At 43.8% G+C, this 21,704-nt stretch overlaps 1 pseudogene; it reads left to right on the forward strand.

Moving 5' to 3' along the window:
* The first annotated feature begins 12,318 nt into the window (after positions 1–12,318).
* LOC112429179 (U6 spliceosomal RNA) lies at positions 12,319–12,418 on the forward strand (annotated as a pseudogene).
* The last annotated feature ends 9,286 nt before the right edge of the window (positions 12,419–21,704 follow it).

Here is a 21,704-nt window from a genome sequence, read left to right on the forward strand (position 1 = left end):
GAGGCCCTGGCTCACATCTGCCTTCACCCTGTGAGATCCTCCCTGCACTGGTTCACTTAGTACCATCTTAGCTGCAGCCCAAACACTAGTTATAGAGAAAAGCTTTGAACCCTGTCATCCAAGGAATTATTTCAAGTAGAAACAGAAAAGATGAAATCTGTCCAAATGTGCCCATAGTGGAAAGAATTCTCATTCACCCAGGGGCTTGCTATTTCTAGCGAGGCCAGTAGAAGAAAAAGACCACTTTCCCCTTAGCAAAGGGGCTTACTCACAAGGGAAATAGCCATACTGTCCTCTGTATGTTGCTAACAGGCTTTTCCTCATCAGAAAAGCCTGAGCTCAGAAACAGGAAATCGACAAGCCTCCAAGCCCAGCCACAGGAAAATCTCCCTCAGTAACAAGTGCTCTTGAACTCACTGGTACAAACAAGAAGTAGAACCTGCTATTTTATTGTTACCCTCTTTCTTCTAGGCATCCTAGAGTGTTCTGCCCCTTCTAACTACAGCTGGATTATAGCAAATGGACTATTTTGGGCTGTCATCCCTCCAACAAATTATCATTTCTGTTATGAACTGAACTGCAGATGAGTATGTCTAGAAACAATGGGAATGAATATTAAAATGGGGGAACAGTTCAAAAACAAAATACACAATTTAACCAAGAACTATAAAACCATTATAAGAAACATAAATTCGGGCCCTGGTTGATGCCAATCACGCAGCGACCTAGGAAGTGTCATCTTTGCCCAAAGGAACACGTTTCCAAATACTCAGTCCTTTTAGATTTTACTCCATCTGAGGCTTTTCTTGTGGGCCATGTGCCTCTGGAAGTTGTGTAGCATTCGCTATGGATTCTAAGGTATCCCTGATCCTTTAGCTCCAGTCCTGCCCTAGTTTCCTCCATCTGTAACCAGTGTGATACCCCAACTAAGAGACAGGGTGAATACAGCTCCTCTGCGGCCACCACGTGAAGCCTCCCTGATCCCATGTCAAAAAGGGGCTCTTGTGCCTGTTGCTGGCCTCCTCACTCTGTCTCCTTTCCTGCAAAGTGGAAACAGGCAGGTCGACATCGTGGTCATCTGTGGGGTTGCGGCTGGCTGGGCACCCAGCGCAGAGCACAGGCGGGCAGATGGCACAGTAGGCGCGGGCAGGGACGGAGGGCGCAGTGAGTCTGGAGGCCATAGGTCCCCGTCCGTGTGCCCTTCCCGGCCCAGCATAGCCCGCATAACAGGCACCTGAACGCGAGCTCTCTTTGACTGGTCTGTTCACCTTCACTTTGAACCTTGCAAAGAATCACTGGAAGTGCTTCTAGCCCCACGCACTCGCGGGGAGTCCTCTCTTCGCGGTTGTCGCCGCGAGGGCTCTTCCTGCACTGAAATGTCTGGCCGGCTCCTCAGCTCCCAACAAGTGGCATTTGAGGAACAGATTGAAGGCAGTGACATCTAGTGGCCCTAGATGGTATTTAACTTTAAAAACACACATTTTTAATGTATGGGAAGCAAAGTAGGAAATTTAGAGCATGCTACATGTAGCCTCAACAAAGTAGAGGTTTCCAACGAGTGTTAAGAAAAAGGCGTGGATAGTCCCCACCTGCACCTTGCTTTTGTCTTTCTTGCTGGAGGAGCTGGTTTGGTCTGGTATTTTTCTCCAACTTTTGGCCTGCTCAAACAGCTTTGCCCGGGGCAGAGAATCTTCCGCTGGAGCAGGTCGGAGAGGTGAGAGTCAGCGTGCAGGCATGGGCAGGTCAAAGATAACCACACAGGAAGGAATCGGCTGCTCATAAAGCGAGTGTAGGGGATGATTAGCCATCAGTCAGCGGACTAGGGGTGCTTCATTTTTCTCAGATTACAAGCACAGCGTTTTGTAATTTAGGGGACTCCTCCCTGTACTGTCCAGCTTGCCTAAGTGCAGCTGCCAGGAATCCGGCAGAGATAACGAGGGAGGGTGTACCTTTAGCCTCCACAAAGTCACAATATTGAATAAAAATGCAGAAATAGAATTGGATCCTTAAGTACAAGGCTTCATGTAGTCTACATTTCCAAAGAGATTTATGACTTCGGTGTGCCAGAAAGTTTAGATACATTTGCTCAGTTAACACATGGAGAATTCTTGATATTTCTCCATATGGATAAGAATATTCATCACATCATTTGTAATCCAAACATAGAAAGTCAAGAAATGTAGAAAACTTATTTTTTAACTACCAACTCACTTATGTGACTTATGCATAGTTGGCATATTAAAATCAGAGTGAAAATTACGCAGTGAATTGTAAAATTCCTGCACCTATCCACAACAATGTCCCAGGGAAAGCTTTTATGTGTCTCAGTGAACTGACCTATTTATGATTGGATATGAATGTGTTCTGATGCTGAGTTTTCTCCATCTCTGTTTTGAGGGCTGACAATCTTAAAGAAGAAAAGAGTCACTGTGGAATGCCAAGCAAATTCCCATACTCCTTAACGGGCCAGCAGCATCCTACAACCAGTAACTGAGAATTATTTTTTAAATCATTCTAAAACTTACTGTTAGTCTATGAGTCTTAGTCACAAGCCTACCAGCAATGAGCACATCAAACTATTTCATAATAAAATAGTAAGAACTTGTCTCTATGTAAGGGAGAAGAAAAACAAAAAAATAACTCCGAAAAGCCTGCCTGACTCAAGACAGGACCAAGTGAGTTTCCATCTGGATCCCTCTCCAGAAGTTACGGTTGCCTAGGGAGGACAAAGTCTTTATGACCTTCGCGACCAATGTCTCTTGGATCTCGCCTCTTCCCACTCCCATCCAGTCACCCTGGTGCTGAGAACAAACCCGGGGGCAGGCTCATGGCACAGGCCAGGTGGGTTCCTGTGCACTGCCCCCCAGTGAGCAGCCGGGCATGCTGCACACATGCTGTGCCAGCCCCAGGAGCCACGTGTCCAGGATGAGAAGCATGGCAACCAGGCCAGAGGACAGAGCAGGTTGATGAAGAGGCACGCAGAGTTTTCCTCATGGAGCTGTTACCACACTGACTAAAGTAATTAAGAAATACCTTTATTTAACACAGAAAGTGTGCTCTGACCCTGTGCTGAGCTCAGTTCTGGGGTTAGCAGAGACAAGAATAGTACAGGTCACAGAGGGATGCTTTGGCCGGGGAGTCACACTGGGGTCACAGTGACCGTCAACAGGGCACTCCCCACTGCCTGTGCCCTTTCAGTGAGCCTCAGCTCCCTGGTCCAGCACACGCTCTGCCTGTGGACAGCTGCTAGCACAGACCCACACTGTCCTGAGGAGACCTGGGACCTGGACACCCATGCTTTGCTTAGAAGAGTTTTGTTTGTACAGAGCATCCCACTGCACTCAGCCCTTGGCCTCTGAAAGGTCTCCCAGGGCTGAGACATATCTGATTGTTGAATTCCCCTTGATGCAAAAAGAGTCTGAGCTATTCTCCTTCACACACACAAGCACTCATTTACACACACAGTCCTGGAACATCAATTCGGAAATGACTCTAAAGAAAGATTTGCCACTCAATGAATCACCAGCATCAATCCCTGCCGTACCCTGGTTTTCCTGGGAGGTCTTCCTTATAAATACTGGCCCAGGCCTGGTCCTGCTTAGCTAATGAGATCATCTCCCAGGGCAGGGCTGGATCCTCCCACCAGGTTCCAACTCCTGACTGAGAGTTCCTCCCTACTCCTCACCCACATCCTCTTTGAATCCAGTTCTGCTCTTGCTGTTCCCTCCGCCTGGAACATCCCTTCCCTTTCCCTCCACCAGTGAACTCCAGCCAACCAGGGACCTTCCACACATTGCCCCATTTCACACCTCACACCTGTGGTTGTCCTGTGGCCTCTGGGCACAGTATCTGTTGTCCAAAGGTTGCAGGGCTCCTGAAGGCAGGGATGGACACTGTCGGGTAGAGTTCTGCCTTCATTTAAAGTTGACCCAAGGAGCTACTCAATCCCATCAACTCCACTGTCTTCTTTTGGAAAAAGCAAAAGAGACTGAGCTGTTTCAATCCACCCTCGCACACGCCAAACCCCCTTTTGAACAGGAAGAGGGAAAGAAAAACTTCCACCTTCCTAGTATCCAATGTATCAAAAATCTTCTGACCTAAGCAGAGGCCTTTCTCAATGGCAAATTTCATGTAATTCCACAAAATGTCCACTCTGCACAAGCCACTGGACGGAGTATCACATGGTCTGGATCTGGACACACATTGGGTGCTGTCTACCTAAAGCAAGCAGGGGCACCACGCCATGCCGAGCCCCAGCACGCAGGGGAGTAATGCGAGGTTGCGGGTGCTGCACAGGTTCCTGCAGCCTGAGGTGTGATAGTGGGCCTGCTGGGTCTCAGGCCCTGCCCTAGCCTTGAAGGATACAGCAGAGAATGGAACAACAGCCCCAATTTGTGTTGCCTATATTCTTGTTGGGGCGACCGACAATAAGCAGTGCACAGATTAAAAACAGACAATAGGCTGGGTGCAGTGGCTCACGCCTGTAATCCCAGCACTTTTGGAGGCTGAGGTGGGTGGATCTCCTGAAGTTAAGAGTTCGAGACCAGCCTGGTCAACATGGTGAAACCCCGTCTCTACTAAAAATACAAAAAAATTAGTCAGGCGTGGTGGCGCATGCTTGTAATCCTGGCCACTCAGGAGGCTGAGACAGGAGAATCACTTGGACCTGGGAGATGGAGGTTGCAGTGAGCTGAGTGAGATTGCACCACTGCACTCTAGCTTGGGGGACAAAGTGAGACTTCATCTCAAAAAAAAAAAAAAAAAAAAGACTGTAATTTCAGATAGGCACACACACTGATGAGAAGGAGTGCAGGGAAGGGCACTGGCTGTGCCTGGAGACAGAGGCTGTGGCTAGGAGTCAGGGGCATATTCCCTGCCCACCTGACATCTGGCAAGTCACCTGAGTGAAAAGCAGGAGTGAGCCTGCAGCAAGGGCAATTCCAAGCACATGCAACATCCCAAGGCCAAATGAACTCTGTGAGTTGGGGAAACAGCAAAAAGTCATGTGCCTGAAGCAAAGGAGCCAGGGAGGGGATGTGCAGTGGGGTCCCCTGCCAGTTCCTCCTCCCTGCCCCAAGGCTTCATAGCTCAGCCGGCCATACCCTTCCTTTCGCTGAACCTAGTCTGGGACGTCTCCTGCTTTGGGACACCAGGGGTCTCATCACATTGAGCTTCCAATCCTTTTCTGCAAAACTGCTGTAAAACCATTTCTTCTAAGTAGCTGAGCTGAGTGTCGCAAAAGCTTAACATCCACACAAAAGTCTGTCAAGCATTTTGTTCTTCCTGACCATTCAGCCTGAAGTTGAGCTACCGCAGCTAGCATTGTTAGGAAACAGAAGCTGAGCTGCCTTCCTGCTCCACCTGCCTGGCTCTGTGAGGTTGCAGAGGAAACCTGTTGCATCTCAGCCCTTCTAGGAGGTTTACACCACACTTTGGGATCCTTCTGGACTTGACGTGTTATGTAAATTTAAGTGCATTATCATTAATCTCAGCAGAGAGTTGTCCTTCTTTTCAGGCGCCAGGTTAGTTTAATGATGCAGCTGCTGCGAGACAGGGAAAGAAACCATGAACATAAGGAAAACCACAGCCCCAAGGAGAAAGGAAAATTCCCCTCAGCAGCCCCCAGGCTGGCTCATGGAGCCCCAGGAAGTTGTGTTTCTGGGGCATCCCCAAGCCAAGATCACCCTTCACTCAATAGAAAAGAAATAGAGACTTCTTAAGTGCCCAGACCCCTTGGAATTTTTTCATATCTAAAATGCAACACGGGGGCCAGGCGCGGTGGCTCACGCCTGTAATCCCAGCACTTTGGGAGGCTGAGGTGGGTAAATCACTTGAGTCAGGAGTTCGAGACCAACATGGTAAAACCCCATCTCTACTGAAAAAAAAATTAGCCAGATGTGGTGGCGCATGCCTGTAGTCCCAGCTACTCAGGAGGCTGAGGCAGGAGAATCACTTGAACCTGGCAGGCAGAGGTTACAGTGAGCTGAGATTGCACCACTGCACTCCAGCCTCGGCAACAGAGCGAGACTCCATCTCAAAAATAAAATAAAATAAAATGCAACTTGGGTAATTAGGTGATCACTAAGATTGCTCTCTTAAGCACTATCTTACTTTCTGGATTTGGTTTAAAAGTCCACTTAGGTCGGCATGAATGTATATATATATGCTTGCATATATTTATATGCTCAATATATGCTCAAGTCCTAGCATCCATCTAGATGATTTTGTAGCCTGGTACTACTTCTATCTCCCATCCACTCTCACCTCATCTACTCTGTACATACACATATACACACACACATACGCACACGCGTGCATGTGTGCACACACTCACATCCATGCACATGTGTGCAGCACATACATGTACCTGTGCATATGTGCACTTGCATGCATGTGCATAGCACACATATGCATCCACACACATACACAGATGCATACACATAGGCTCATGCACATGTGCACACACGTCACCAGTAAGCACGCTAAACATTCCCTAGGCAGAGTCCTATTCACTGGCTCTTTTTCATCCCTTTCCTTCCCCACCTAAATTTATCAGTCTCCTTCTCCTGGGCCTTTCTAGGCTAGGGTAATAGGATAAATTAATCTATGATAAAATGCTAGTAATCTTATTTGTTTTATATTCCAAATAAACTGAAAATCTGTGTTAATAGGGTCCTTGAAAGCCTGAACTTAAAGGTTTAAGCAAAATGGGAATTTCAGGCCCAAAAAGAGGCATTTGGGAGCAGGGTGTCCTGAGACGGTCCTTAGGTCCTGCTCACGTAGTGAGGGCAGCAGGAGGAGGGCCTGTGTCTGAGCCTTGCCCAGTCTGTGCCTCATAAAAATTAATCTGTTCAGCTTCTAGGGTGGGGAATGTGTGGAAATAAAATGAAGCGGGAATCTTTTGGGCCTCTACTCCACCCAGGCTGGCACCCCGACGGAGCGCACATGCTCAGTCTCCCAGTAATCCAGCTTGAGAGGGAAAAAGAAGGCTTCTCTCAGTGGAAAAACCTACCTGTGGCCGTAATGATTTAGTAGGTGCCAGTCTAACCTGAAATAATAAATACCATTATGATGTCACTGTCTCACTGCTCATTTTTAGAGACTCTGGACCTTTCTTCCAAAAACATGAGCTTATGAATAAGACTCTGTGGTGCCTGACGTGTCGTTCATGGGTCAGTGCAGGTGTGGTGGCTGGGCTGCAGGACAGGCTTAGGAGACCCTCCCAGCATGGATGGTGGTAGCTCGTGGGCACTCTTGCCCCTGAACTAACCCGGCTCAGACTTCAAGTGCCAGATTGATCTGAAACTCAGTCTTGCCTCAGCTAGCTGCAGAACAGCCTCCAGAGCCTGCCTGGACACAGTCTAGAAGGAAAGTTTCCCTCTGTCCCTGACTGCCTGGCACGCCTTAAAATCATTTCATTTTGCTCTCACCTCTCTTTTTCTGAAAGTCAAAACATTACATGCATGTGTTTCGTGGAAAATAGCTAAGGATAAAATACAAAAGTCTCATTTCTGTTACACAATTTTCACTTTCAAAGAAACATATCTTTTGGGTCACAAAAAACAAGAGGAGTGAAAAATGCTGGAGAGAGAGGTGAAGAGAAAACATCTAATCGCAAATAACATTACCTACATGTGTGTCCTTTGGGTTCTACTAATAAGCTATTGGAGTACTACTACTAGTATTGGATCTACTACTTAGATCATTCAGTATTTCTTTTCCTGTGTCCGGTTTATCTTACTTAACATAATGTCCTCCAGGAGCATCCATGAGGATTTTCCTTTGTTACAGCTGAGCAATATTCCACTGTGTATATGTACCACATTTTCTTTATCCATTCATCCACTGACAAACGTTTAGGTTATTTCCATATCTTCACTATTGTGAATAGTGCTGTAATGAACATAGGAGTAAAGATATGTCTTCCACATACAGATTTCATTTCCTTTGGATATATACCCAAAAGTGGGATTGCCAGGTCATTTGGTAGTTCCACGTTTAATCTTTGAGGAAACTCCATATCATTCTCCATTATGGTTGTAACAATTTACATTTCGCCAACACTTATTATCCCTTGTCTTTATCTCATTGTGGGTTTGATTTGCATTTTCCTCACAATTAGTATTGCCAAGAACTTTTTCATGTAACTGTTGGATATTTGTATGTTTCTATGGATAAATGTCTACTCAGGTCGTTTGCCTATTTTTAATCAAATTATCTGGTTTTCAGACATTGAGTGGTATGAATTTCTTGTATATTTTAGATAGTAACTGTTTATCAGATACATGGTTTGCAAACAACATTTTCTCCTATTTTGTAAGTTGTCTTTTCATTTTGTTGGTTGTTTCCTTTGCTATGCAGAAGTGTTTATTTTGATGTAATTCCATTTTTCTATTTTTGTTCTTTGTAATATGTGCTTTTGTTGCCACATTGAAAAAACTCATTGCCAAGACCAGTGTCAAGGAGATTTTCCCCTGTGTTTTCTCCTAGGAGTTTTATGTTTCAGGTCTTACGTTTAAGTCTTTTAATCCACTTTGAGTTATTTTTGTGTGTGATGCAAGATAAGGGTCTAATTTCATTCTTCTGCATATGGATATCCAGTTTTTCCAACACCATTTATTGAAGAGACTATCCTTTCCCCATTGTGTCTTCATGGTACCCTTGTCAAAGATTAGTTAACCATATGGCTGTAGATTTATTTCTGGACTCTATTCTGTTCCATTGTTGTATGTGTCTGTTTTTATGCCAGGACCATACTGTTTTGATTACTACAGCTTTGTAATATAGTTTGACAGTAGGACATGTGATGCTCCCAGCCTTGTTCTTCTTACTCAAAATTGCTTTGGCAATTTTGAGAGTCTTTTGAGGTTTCAGAAAAATTTTAGAATTGTTTTTTCCTATTTCTGTGAAATATGTCATTGAAATTTTGATAGGAATTTCATTAAATCTATAGATTATTTTGGGTAGTATGGACATTTTAACACTAATTCTTCCTTTCCATGAAAATGTACTGGCTTTTCATTTATTTGTGCCTTCTTCAATTTCTTTCATTAATGTCTTATAGTTTTTCAGTGTACAGATCTTTCATCTCCTTGGTTAAATGTATTCCTAAGTACTCTCTTCTTTTTGATGTTACTGTAAATAGGATTGTTTTCTAAATGTCTTTTTGATTAGTCACCTTTAGTGTACAGAAATGAAACTAATTTTTGGACATTGTTTTGCATTGTATAACTTTACTGAATCTGCTTATTAGTTCTAACAGTTTTTTGACAGAGACTTTAGGATGTTTCTGTGGGTGAGATCATGTCATCTGCAAACAGAGACAGTGTAGCTAATTCCTTTTCAATTTGGATGTCATTTATTTCTTTTTCTTAGCTAATTGCTCTAGCTAGAATTCGTGGTACTATCTTAAAAACAAATGGTGAGGGTGAGTATCCTTGCTTCAGAAAATGGTATTGCATATGTTGAACCATTCTTGCATCCCAGGGATAAATCCCACTTCTTCATGGTGTATGACTCTGGTAATGTGCTACTGAATTCAGTTAGCTAGTATTTTGTAGAGAATTTTTTCATCTATGTTCATCAGGAATATTGGCCTGTAGTTTTCTTTTCTCATTGTGTCCTTATCTGTCTTTGGTATCAGGGAAATATGAGCTTCATTAAATGAGTCTGAAGATGTTCCCTCCTCTTCCATTTTTTGGGAGATTTTAGGAATTGGTATTAGTTCTTCTTTAAATGTTTGGTAGAATTCACCAGTGATGCCATCTAGTCTTGAGCTTTTCTTGGTTGAAAGGTTTTTGATTACTCATTCAATCTCCTTACTAGTTATAGGTTTGTTCAGATTCTCTATTTGTTCCTGATTCAATCTTGGTAGCTTGTCTGTTTCTAGGAATTTATCCATTTCTTCTGGGCTTCTCCATTTGCTGGAGTATAATTGTTTATCATAGTGTCTCATAATCCTTTGTATTTCTATAGTATCAACTGTAATGTCTTCTCTTTAATTTATTATTTTATTTGAGCCCTCTCTCTTTTTTAATTTGAGTCATGTCTCTTTTTCCTCTTAGTCTAGCTAAAGGTCTGTCAATTTTGTTGATCCTTTCAAGAAACATCAAACTCTTAGTTTTGTTGATCTTTTCTTTTTTTAACTTTTAAGTTCAGGGGTACATGTGTAGGATGTGCAGGTTTGTTACATAGGTTTTCAGTTGTCCTTCTTATCTGTATTTCATTTACTTCTGCTTTAGTCTTTATTACTACCCTCCTTCTAAGTTTGGGTTAATTAGTCCTTCTTTTTCTAATTTCTTGATGTGTAAAGTTAAGTTGTTTAATTGAGATCTTTCTTTTTTATTCATGCAGGCATTTATCCCTTTAAACTTCCCTCTTAGAACTGCTTCTGCTGTATCCTACGAGTTTTGGTGTGTTGTATTTCCATTGTTCAGGTGAATGTGTCTCCTATCAGGTCCCTTGGTAGACAGTGCTACTCCCAGACCCCAGCTGAGAGGAGCTGGAACTACGTCACTGGCTGCTTCACCATCCACAGCCTGGACTGAGCTGGGTGGGCCTGCTACTGGAAGCGCGGGTGGGCCTGCTACTGGAAGCGCAGGTGGGCATGGCTCTTCCCACATCCCTGGCTTGGCAGATGGAGTTGGTTGCAGGATCAAGGCCAGACATCAGCTATAGCCAAGTTTGCAGGGGGACAGGACTCTTCCCAGGTGAGTGACCGGGACCACCATCAACAAGCTGCCACCTGGTTCTGTCTTCCTAAAATGGCTTTGCTCAATCTTGGACTCTGCTGGGGTTTTGCCACTCCCATCTAGATCCCAAAGTTCCCATAGAGGCACTTTTGACTGTGGGTGGCTGCTGTGGGAGATACGCATGGGGAGCGCTGGTCCTCCATCCTGCTGATGTCACTCTTTTCCAATGGTTCATTCTCAGCTCTGCTCACCGTTGAGCAGCCCAGGCATTACGAAGCCTCAGTACTCTTCCTTCAGGTCACGTGGCCCACTCCTTGGCTAGACCTCTCATCAGCCGCACCCCAGGTTTTCTAAAGTTCCTAGATTGAGACCAGAGCTTCTCCAGGATCCTCCAATCTTATCTGCCCCCATTTCAGGGGTTCTCTTGCATAAATCAAGTAATAAATAATGTGCAACGAGCTGCTCTCCTTCACCAATTTGCATGTGCCTCAGAAGCGCCACATCATACACTTGCAGTTGAATCAAAGGGATATTTAAAGTATTCCTTTAAAAACTAGGCATGGCCAGGCGCAGTGGCTCACACCTGTAATCCCAGCACTTTGGGAGGCCAAGGCAGGCAGATCATGAGGTCAGGAGATCGAGACCATCCTGGCTAACACGGTGAAACCCCGTCTCTACTAAAAACACAAAAAATTAGCCAGGCGTGGTGGCAGGCGCCTGTCGTCCCAGCTAGTCAGGAGGCTGAGGCAGGAGAATGGCGTGAACCTGGGAGGCAGAACTTGTAGTGAGCAGAGATCGCGCCACTGCACTTCAGCCTGGGCGACAAAGCGAGACACTGTCTCAAAAAAAAAAAAAAAAAAAAAAAAAAAAAAAAAAAAAAAAACCTAGGCATTAAGTCTTTGTTTAGTAAAATAACCCTATAGTCATAGCATTGATTGTATGGGAAAATTAGATTTGACTTGCATCACTTCCTCTTACAAAACTTCTTCCAAGAGCACAGACTGCCTTAAAGCCCAACTGTATTTGAAAAACAGCCTTTTTCTTTTCCTCATCACTCTTATTCTTCTGGCACTTAAGTTATCTGATGTGTTTTTAAGCAAGATACCTATTCCAAGAAGCTTTTTTAAAAATTAAAAATTAAAGCTAGTGATGAAATGAAAAACACACCAGTACAGGGATCACTTTTTCAAATCCACCGAGTCATGTCACTGTGAAATAGAAGTAAAAAAAAAAAATCAGGGCCAGGAGTGGTGGCTCACACTTATAATCCCAGCACTTTCAGAGGCCAAGGTGGGCAGACCACTTGAGGTCAGGAGTTTGAGATCAGCCTGGTCAACATGATGAAACCCCATCTCTGCTAAAACTACAAAAAGTTAGCCAGGCATGGTGATGCACACCTGTAATCGTGGCTACTTGGGAGGCTGAGGCACGAGAATCACGTGAACCGGGAGGTGGAGGTTGCAGTGAGCCAAGATCGTACCACTGCACTCCAGCTTAGGTGACAGAGTGAGACTCTGTCTCCCAAAAAAAAAAAAAAAAGAGAAGTAAACACCCATTTGAAGGTGGAACAACATGACTGTCAATACATGTAACTCCCAAGTTTGAAAATAAACTTCAAGTTACATGCTTGCTTCAGCAGCACATACACTAAAATTGGAATGCTGGAGAGATCAGCATGGCCTCTGTGCAAGGAGGACACGCAAATTCATGAAGAGCTCCATATTAAAATAAAATAATAACAAAACAATGTTCAAATTACAACAGACATTATTAAATATTTTTCATTATTGCCATCTTATCACTAATAGCATTCAGTTTGGTTGTCTACCATGTGACAACCCTTAAAATGCAATTCTGAATTATTCTTAAATTTCTTTCCTTTATTTTAATGAATGTTTTGTGCTTCCACCCAAAGGCAAAATGAGTAAGAGGAGCTTTATTTTATAAACAAACAGGAGGCTTGGAGCTCATCAAGTTCTGATGCTGAGACTTGTTCAGGGAAATTGGCCCAGGCGCAGGCAGGTGGTCAGCTCTGGACTTGTCTGTGTGCACCTGAAATTGTGGTGGGTGAAAGTACAAACATGAGGATGTTAAAGTCAAGTCACCAGACCTGCGTGTGCACTTCCTCAGGCGCTTGACTGACACACAGTTTTTAAGCATAGTAAACATCAGATCATTTCCAAGGTAGGACTTCCTTTCCATTTTTATTTTTATTTTTTTGCAATGACAGGTCCTCACTATGTTGCCCAGGCTGAACTCAAACTCCTGGGCTCAAGCGATCCTCCCACCTAGGCTTCCTGAGTAACAGAATACAGGCACACACCACCACACCCAGCTGAGGACCTTATTCCTTTATAACATACATGGTGTAAACGAAAGAGAAAGTTCTAGAGTTCCAAAGACAAATATGTTATATTCAGGAGCTCTCCTTTCACAAGATCCACTGCTAGCAACTTCAGAGTAATTATTTATTTAGAAAATATTCCTTTCAACTGCTTTTAGAGTGGTAATGCACATTCCCGAACTTCCTTCTACCTGGGAGGTCCCCTTGGAAAACGTAGTATTTTTACCTTCTGTGCTCTGAAACCTAAGTAAAGGATGCTACTATCATGTTCTACATTTTTTCTGTGTTCTGTGTACTAACAGCATTGTGATAACTGTAAGTGGATTTTTCTGTGAGGTATCTGGCATGTGTAAAACAAGGAAAGCTTGCCTGCATCTAATTAATCAGCAAGGGCTCCCTCTGCTGGTTAAGGAAGATGCCAGGCGCCCACAAAGAATATCATAGGTGTGAATTCTTAACAAGGAAATTTTTATGAAAATAAATCAGATATTATACTAATCACCAAAAATCTCAATACGTATGGAAAGTCTAGGATCTGCCTTTACCTCCTTGTAAGCTAATAGATTAGCCTATTTTGGTTTCATGGATGCTGGCAGAAGACATGAGCCCCCTGGATCAGAGACATGGGACTTTATTATTCAGGACATGGCATGCATATGACATGAATGTGTATGGGGCTGGCATGGAGAGGCCCAGATGGATGTTTTACATGCAGTGGATTTGCGCCACAACTGACGAGCACTGAGCTTGGGGAACACACCATTGTCCCATCAAACAGTAAGTCAGTCCACTCTTTGTCTTGGAAGGAAACCTTACCCAGTTTCTCAAGGTTACTCACTGCAAACACAACCTGAGAAATGGCCAGGCTAAAGGGCAGCCAGGGCCTTGCATTCTTGAAATACCCAGCAAGACTTGCAGACGTGCAAGAAACCCATGGAGAACTGTCTTCCTCAATAAATACTAGATGGCTATTATTGCTAATAATTTAAAGTTTCAACTTCATTAAAGTCATTGCAGAATTTATTTCTTCTTACTTTTTATAGATGATTTATTTTACTAACTTTCCACCATACTATACTGTTGGTTAAAACTTTCTAAAACTAGAAGTGAAAATTTCACTACCTTTTATCAAATAGTAGTTGGTCCATTTAGTTGAATTAAAAATAAGGATAAGTGACAACTAATATTTCACAGAGTTTAAAATTTAAAAAAAAGTTAAATTACCATAATGTGAGACTCGTCAGTTATATGTGAATACTTTCCAGAGTCCCTTTTGAAGTATTCACAGCGATAGAATTTTAAATGGGATAGAGTATTATAGAATGGCAGAAATCCATAGATAAGCCCTTAAACTTATAGCATCACAGAATTTAAAGCCTTCGGGTTTGACAGAAACCAATTATAATATTTTGACAGCTGGCTTTTATGTTCTTATTTTAGCATTAGCCAAAAATCTTGTACCACCACAGTGTAACAGTTTTAAATCAAGAAGTGGTCGAGTTTCCACTATTGCTATAAACATTTCTGCCTTGCCTTTATAGAATACTCGACTGTCTCCAAAGTGTTTTTGCACACCTTCTCTCCTTTGCACCTCACATTTACCATAAGGTTTAGGTAGAAGATTTTGATATCTCCCTTTCATTATTGAGGAAACTAAGAAGCAGAGAGTCACATGAGAGCTGGGAGCTGGTGCAGCCCATTCTGAAGAGCTGGGCTGTATTTGCACCCCATAGCTGCTCCCCCACTTCGCCACCAGCTTCCCCACTCTATCAGCTGAGAGGCTGCAGATGGCTGGTCACAGAAAACCTTACTCATACTTACTTCACCTGCAAGGAATTTACAGGCTTTCCTGACTGAGCAAGTCCAGGGGAGGGGCACACTTCCAGGGAGGTTTGCTGAGGGCGCATCTGTGGTCTGCCGTCCTCAGGGTGTGTGCTCCCTCCCAGGCTGACTCGTCTCATTAGAGTAAATTGCCCACAGCGATTCCAGGTCCAATGCCCACCCACCATCACTCAGATGCAAAGGGATGTCCTCCTCTCAACCATCAAAGAACATTCTTGAGCAGCCTTCTAATTAGGCCAAGCTAAACCAATAGTTTTGGCTGGGGCAGCCGGTGGCGGGGGAAGTCATAGATGCTAAGCTGCTACCCTAATGTCCATTACACTAATAATTTTGAAGAGTGCTCACGATGTAACACTCAGTTTGCAAGGTGCTTTCTATGGATAACTTGCTAAGCTTTAACTGTCTCTGAGGTCATGCGATAAATGCAATGCTTCATATGAATTAACTAATTTATTTTCCACACCAGTACAAAAACCTTATTAGGCAGGTGCTACTGTTATACTTGTTTTAGAGATTAGGAAACCAAAGCTGAGAGAGGTTAAGTGACTTGTCCAACGCCGCACAGCTCAGAAGCGAGAGATCCTAGATTCAAGCAGACAGGCTGATCCCAGAGCCCACATGCTTATCCACGGCACCAAGCCACTGCCTGTGGGAGAAGGAAAAACAGGAGTCCTGTGGCTATATGAATTTGGGAAGTCCTGCATAACTTATTCCCGTCTTGGAGACTCGCAGTGCACATTAGGATAAGAATATTCTGAGAAATCCTGCAGGAAAGAAATTTATGTAACTTGCTTAACTCAACATTTCCCAAACTCACATTGCTACAGAGCTTTTCTTGTCTAACACCTCCGGGGAATAGCTTTCCACCCATTTATCTGTCTTCAGTGAGGTACTCTGTCATATGACTACAATAAGATTCATGATAAATCAGCTCCTTTTCCATGAAGAGCCTTTGTTTTCCTGGTTTTGCTTTGCATTGGCAAGTTCAACCAAGGCTCAGGGTCCCACGGTGCTGCTGTCTCTTCCCTGTTATACTGCCCTGATTGACAGTGCAGCGATGGTCAGTGGGGGCTCTGTGTGGAGGGGAGACTGCCTCCTAGGTTGGCATCTCATCTGTTTCTAGTACTTTTCTAAGTGAGAGTGTTTGGACACTGAACAAAATGAGTATTGGTAAGACAAAAATAGAGCAGCACTAACACTTCTGATCCCAACATTTTATTTTTTTTTTATTTTATTTTTTTATTATTTTATTTTATTTTATTTTATTTTTTTTGAGACAGAGTCTCGCTCTGTCGCCCAGGCTGGAGTGCAGTGGCCAGATCTCAGCTCACTGCAAGCTCTGCCTCCCGGGTTTACGCCGTTCTCCTGCCTCAGCCTCCCGAGTAGCTGGGACTACAGGCGCCCGCCACCTCACCCAGCTAGTTTTTTGTATTTTTTAGTAGAGGCGGGGTTTCACCGTGTTAGCCAGGATGGTCTCGATCTCCTGACCTTGTGATCTGCCCGTCTCGGCCTCCCAAAGTGCTGGGATTGATCCCAACATTTTAAAGAATTATACAGGAGTGCTCACTTAGCTTTTAGTAAATAGAGAACAGTTTGTCCTTGCAGATATTCCTCAGGAAGAGAGAGGACGAGGCACTACTAATAATGAGGTGGTTCTGAGCTGTTTTAGTCCATTCTCTCCTTGCTATAAAGAAATACCTGGTTTAAAAAAAAAAAAAAAAAAGGAGGGTGAGTTGGTTCATAGTTCCCCAGGCTGTACAGGAAGGACAATGCTGGCATCTCCTGGGCTTCTGTGGAGGCCTCAGGAAACTTCCAATCATGGCAGAAGGGGAAGTGGGAGCAGGAGCAAGAGAGAGAGGAAGAAGTACTACACAGTTTTAGATGACCAGATCTTATGAGCACTCACTCAGTATCACGGGATGGATGGTGCTAACCCATTCATGAGAAACCCATCCCCATGATCCAATCGCCTCCCACCAGACCCCACCTCCAACACTGGGGATTACAATTCAACATGAGATTTGAGTAGGGCAACATCCAAACTCTGTCATGGGCCCTTCAGATGGGAATGTGTGCAGAGTGCTCCCCACTGTTACAAAGTTATTTCACTTCTGTGGCCCTGTGTGTCACATACAAAACCCTCTCCCTCCAGGCTCCTGACTTGATGTCTGAGCATCTGATTTGGGCAGGGTCTGTCTTCATTTCCTCATGTTTTTGTAATGTGTCTCTTGTCCACAAAGTCAACCGTCAGTCCATTGTCATTTGCTGCTCTGGTACAATTTCCTGAGGGCCCTTGTTTTTCAAAGCATACAACTGGAAAGAGATCGTTTTTATTTGAGTCAATAAAAAAGTCACTGACTCCAAAGCTACTTCAGGCTGAGAGCAGGTACGTGTGCACGGCAGCTCTAACTTGGGAGTCCGCCTTTGACTTCACAGCCATCTTGATGTTCAGGCTCCCTACTGACTCTACATTTGCCTGTCTGCTCTCCAGGAGATGCATTTGGAATCTCAGCATTTTTGTCATCGACTGAGTGCAGAAAGTCAGTCTTGGCATTAATGCCCATCAGCAACTTGTGGTCACTGGCCAGGAAGTTCTCAATCTCATGGTGATGCAGAAACTTGTACTGGAGGATTAGGGCTCTCCATTAGTCACTGTCCTGAGAAAGTGATTATTTATTCTACAGAAAACCTATTCTTTTCAGGATGTGCCAGCTTACATGGCTCAACCCAGACAGGGTGCCAAGACCTGGGAGGACCAGTGCATGACTGCTGCTCTTCTAACTTCTTCTCCAGCAGAGCACAAATAATTCTCTCCATGCTGCTGAGGCCTCATTACTCTCACTACAGCACTTCCAGATATCATAAATCCATCCTCATCCTGGGATACAGGCCTGGAGTCAGGGAGGAGAAGTCTAGGGACAGAGAACTCAACACCTCTTCTTTAACACTCCAGGACCAATGCGGAGCTGGGATTCTGGGCAAACACATCCTTCCACTCTGCCACACAGCCCTGGCTGAGATCTGTTGGCCTCCCAGGCATTTGAAAGCCAGATCCATCTTTTTTCTTGTTTTCCCTGGAGACATCAGCAGATTTTTGTGTCCCCGTATTTGTCAAAGTATCAAGACCCCAGGGTTGGAGATATTTGCAAAACAAGGGAGGGACCCAGAAGCCTCAGCAACCATGACTGGACACATCTGATGGCAACTGACTCACTTCCTATAACACAGACACTCTCATCCGTGGCCTTGTCCTCAAAGTGCCCGCTCTGTTCTCTGGGAGTCTCAGCCTGCCTGTAACTGAGAAGTAACTGCTTGAATCTGTCCATGGCCTTTGCCATGATCAGACCACCAACATCTGGGACATTCTGGGAGTATATTTGCTGGGGAGAGTCACAGAGACAGATCCAGGACACTTGAGAGTTTAAATAGTGACTGTTTGGACACTCAGAGCACAGTGATGTTCAGAAATGTTTGGTGCTGCCTCTGAAGAAAGCATGGAAGGAGAGAGGTGCAGTCATGAATCTACATTGGAATTTTGAGGAAGGTTCATAAACTGTGCATGGCTCACTTAGAGAAATGCAGTCAATGTAGAAAGCAACAGCTGGAATTTCTCTATGTGGTGGTGAAATTAACATGAGTTGACTTTGATGTCTAGTTTTGATATCTAGTCTAAAGTGAGGGAATAGGTGAGAGAACAGATTCTAGAGAAAGAATGCTTGAGTCCTAGTTCTGAATGCTGTTCCTTAGCCCTACTAAGCCTCAGTTTCCTCATGTATAAAATGGGTATAAGAGTATATCATGCGGCCTCACAGGACTGCTGGATTAACAGCGTTAACACATGTGAGGGAGATTAAAAATGTCCAACACCTCCATCCCTCCCTATGTCATCTATGTCTTTGCATTGTGGTTCTGTAGCTCCTCCCATCGAGAGGCAGAATCTCTTCCTTGAGTCTGAGCTGGCCCTGTGACATTCTGGCTGATAGAACTGGGTGGAAGCAGCATCCTGACATTTCTGAGTCAGCCTCAGGAGGCCATGCATTCTTTCACCTCCCCTCTTGGGAACCCACTGCCACCCTGTGAACACAATGAAGCCAGGCTGGTGCGTGATGAGAGACAAGTGGCCCAGTTGCCCTATGACCCTTGCCATCTGATGGCTAACCGTGAGAGATCTGAGTGAAGCTCTCTGAGACCAGCCAGCTTCAGCCACGCCACCCCCCAGCTGACCACAGATAAAAGTACAAGCCCAGCCAAGATCGGCCAAGCGGAGCCCCATCCACCCAGAGATTCATGAGGAATAATAAATGGTTCTTGGTTTAAGCCAAGCTCAGGCTACTATTTGAAATATCATAGGCTGAGTGGATTCGTCAACAGACAGTTATTTTCAGTCCAAGTTCATGGTGCCAGCAGGTTCTGTCTTTGGTGACGGCACACTTCCTAGCTTGCAGGTGGGTGCCTTCTCATTGTGTCCTCACACAGCACAGAGGCTGCACTTTCTTCCTCTTCTTATAAGGGCACTAATCCTATTGTCGGGGCTCCACCCTCATAAACTCATTTAAACCTAATCACCTCCCAGAGGCCCCACCTCCTAATGCCACTGCATTGGGGAGGAGGGCTTCAGCATATGAATTTGGTGGTGGGGTGCACAATCATTTCGTTCATAAAAGGCACTAGTTTTGTAGTCATTTGCTAACTGACAAACAAAACCTAACTGATATCACATGTAAAGGCTTCAACGGGCATATATTAAGCGCTCAAAAAATATGAGCCATTATTATTGTCCAACACAACAACTTAAAAAGATAGATTTTCATCCAATATACAAACCTGAAATTTGTAGAATCAAGAATGGCCTTGTCCTCCCACACCTTATAGTTGTAAAGAAGAGGTCACATTATTTTTAAAAATAAGCAACTTCAACAAATGTTTTCAATTCATTTATTATAAAGGGTTTCAACTGTGGCAAGTCTTTTGTGCCATGTCCTTTCATATGAAAGATACAGTGGCTGAAAATGGACTGATAGGGGAGAGATAGTTAGTGAACAATAGCAAATGGTTGTAATTTTTCACGATGGAAGAACACGGAGCTAAAGGTCGATGATAGCAGTGGAACTCTCACAGAGCTTTCTGAGATGGGGAATGGGACCACTTTCCTGATCGTTTCTACTATGGGTTTGAATGCTTACACAGTAGGATGGTCTTTATGAGGTCAGAAACCATGGAAAATGGGAAAAGAAGCTAAATTAAGGAATGAGAGCAGGGTGAGAATACAGAAAATCAAGAAAACATCAAGGGCTGAATAAATCATTTTCGTAGGTAAGAACCCCAGATCCTGAGCTCACCCCAGGTGAGTGATTAGAGATGGCTTATTTTGAAATGCATTTCCACAGTAGAGGGGGGGGGGTCATAGAATGCCAGAATTCTGTAGCCAGCAAAGACTCCAGAGGCCCTGTCCTAGCAGAGCAGTTTACTGACATCTGCCATCTCTTCCTAGGTAGGTTCACTGTTAGCTGCTGTGAGCAGGAATGCTGCCTTTAACTTAGCATTCCCTATTTCTCTAAGAATATATATTACTATAATTCTGTTTTCAGTTTGATGTTGATACACAACTGTTCCAACAAATTAATGTTCCCATCTTTGGTTGACTCATTTGGCCAGAAAGCAAGTTCACAGATTTTCCATGCCATCCCTCCAAAGAAAAAAACATAAATGTGTCATTGTGTTTTCATGCTAACGAGCATTAAAAAAATTAATGCTTGGAGGCTCTCCAGCCCAGGGTAAATGAGTGGATATAAATACATACTTCAGTAGTGTGTCAGAAAATACAGATTGTCAACTAAATAGCCATTCTCTTTTTATCTTCTTTTTTTAATCAATCTAACCCAATTTTGTCTGGGGCAGCAGCATTGCTATTACAAAAAAAAAGAAAAAAAAAAACCTCTCCCAGGCTCTTCTGCAGCCAGTTGTATTCTATGACACTGTTTACAACAAGTCTGGTAAAACCACTGAGGTTGAGTAACTCTCCTGAATGCAATAGAACCCAACTGTAACTGTCATGAACCGGGGGCCACTTGTCTCTATGTAGACAACTCAACTAAACTGTAAGACACTATGACACAAGGAAATGCCAAAGTGTTACATAAAGCATTGTAATGTACCACCACAAACAATGAAACACATCTAGAAGTTGAAAGGGAAACGTGTGTGTGTGTGTGTGTGTGTGTGTGTGCGCGCGCGTGTTGGAGAGGTGGAGGTAACATTGTTAATAGTATTGTGTTCCTTGAAGACCAAGCCATAGTGTCCATACTGATTCATGGTTGTTTCTAAAGCTCAAGTCCTATGAGAAAAGTACACCCAGAACCCTGAACTTAAATAAATGTCTTTACTCATCTGAAGGCCAACCCAATTTTATGGGCCAAATTGAAATTGACTCTAACCTTCCTTTTGCTTTGGGGCCATGGAGTCTGCATGTCTCCGGTAGCCCATTCATTCATTAAACATTTGTTGAGCACTTACTCTGGGCCTGGCTCTGGAATACCAGAGTGAGTTACATTCAGAAAACTAAATTCCATGTCACAAATGAGTAGGGCTAGCTTGGACTGGGGTATTTGGAATATTCATGTGCCAAGCATAAGACTTCTGGTTTGTGACGTGCAGTGGTGATGGTGATGGGAATCAACTGCTGTGTAGGAGCAGCTGTAATTTGAACCAGAGTATTTTGTTCTGCGTCAGGTGCATCAATAACTTCTAAAATAATCTATATTTCCAAAGTCACTTTAATCCATTCTTAGTCTTCGCTTTTATGAATTCTGAACTCCTAAATGTGTCTA

The sequence above is a fragment of the Macaca nemestrina genome, chromosome 8, assembly GCF_043159975.1.
Source record: "Macaca nemestrina isolate mMacNem1 chromosome 8, mMacNem.hap1, whole genome shotgun sequence".
NCBI lineage: Eukaryota > Metazoa > Chordata > Mammalia > Primates > Cercopithecidae > Macaca > Macaca nemestrina.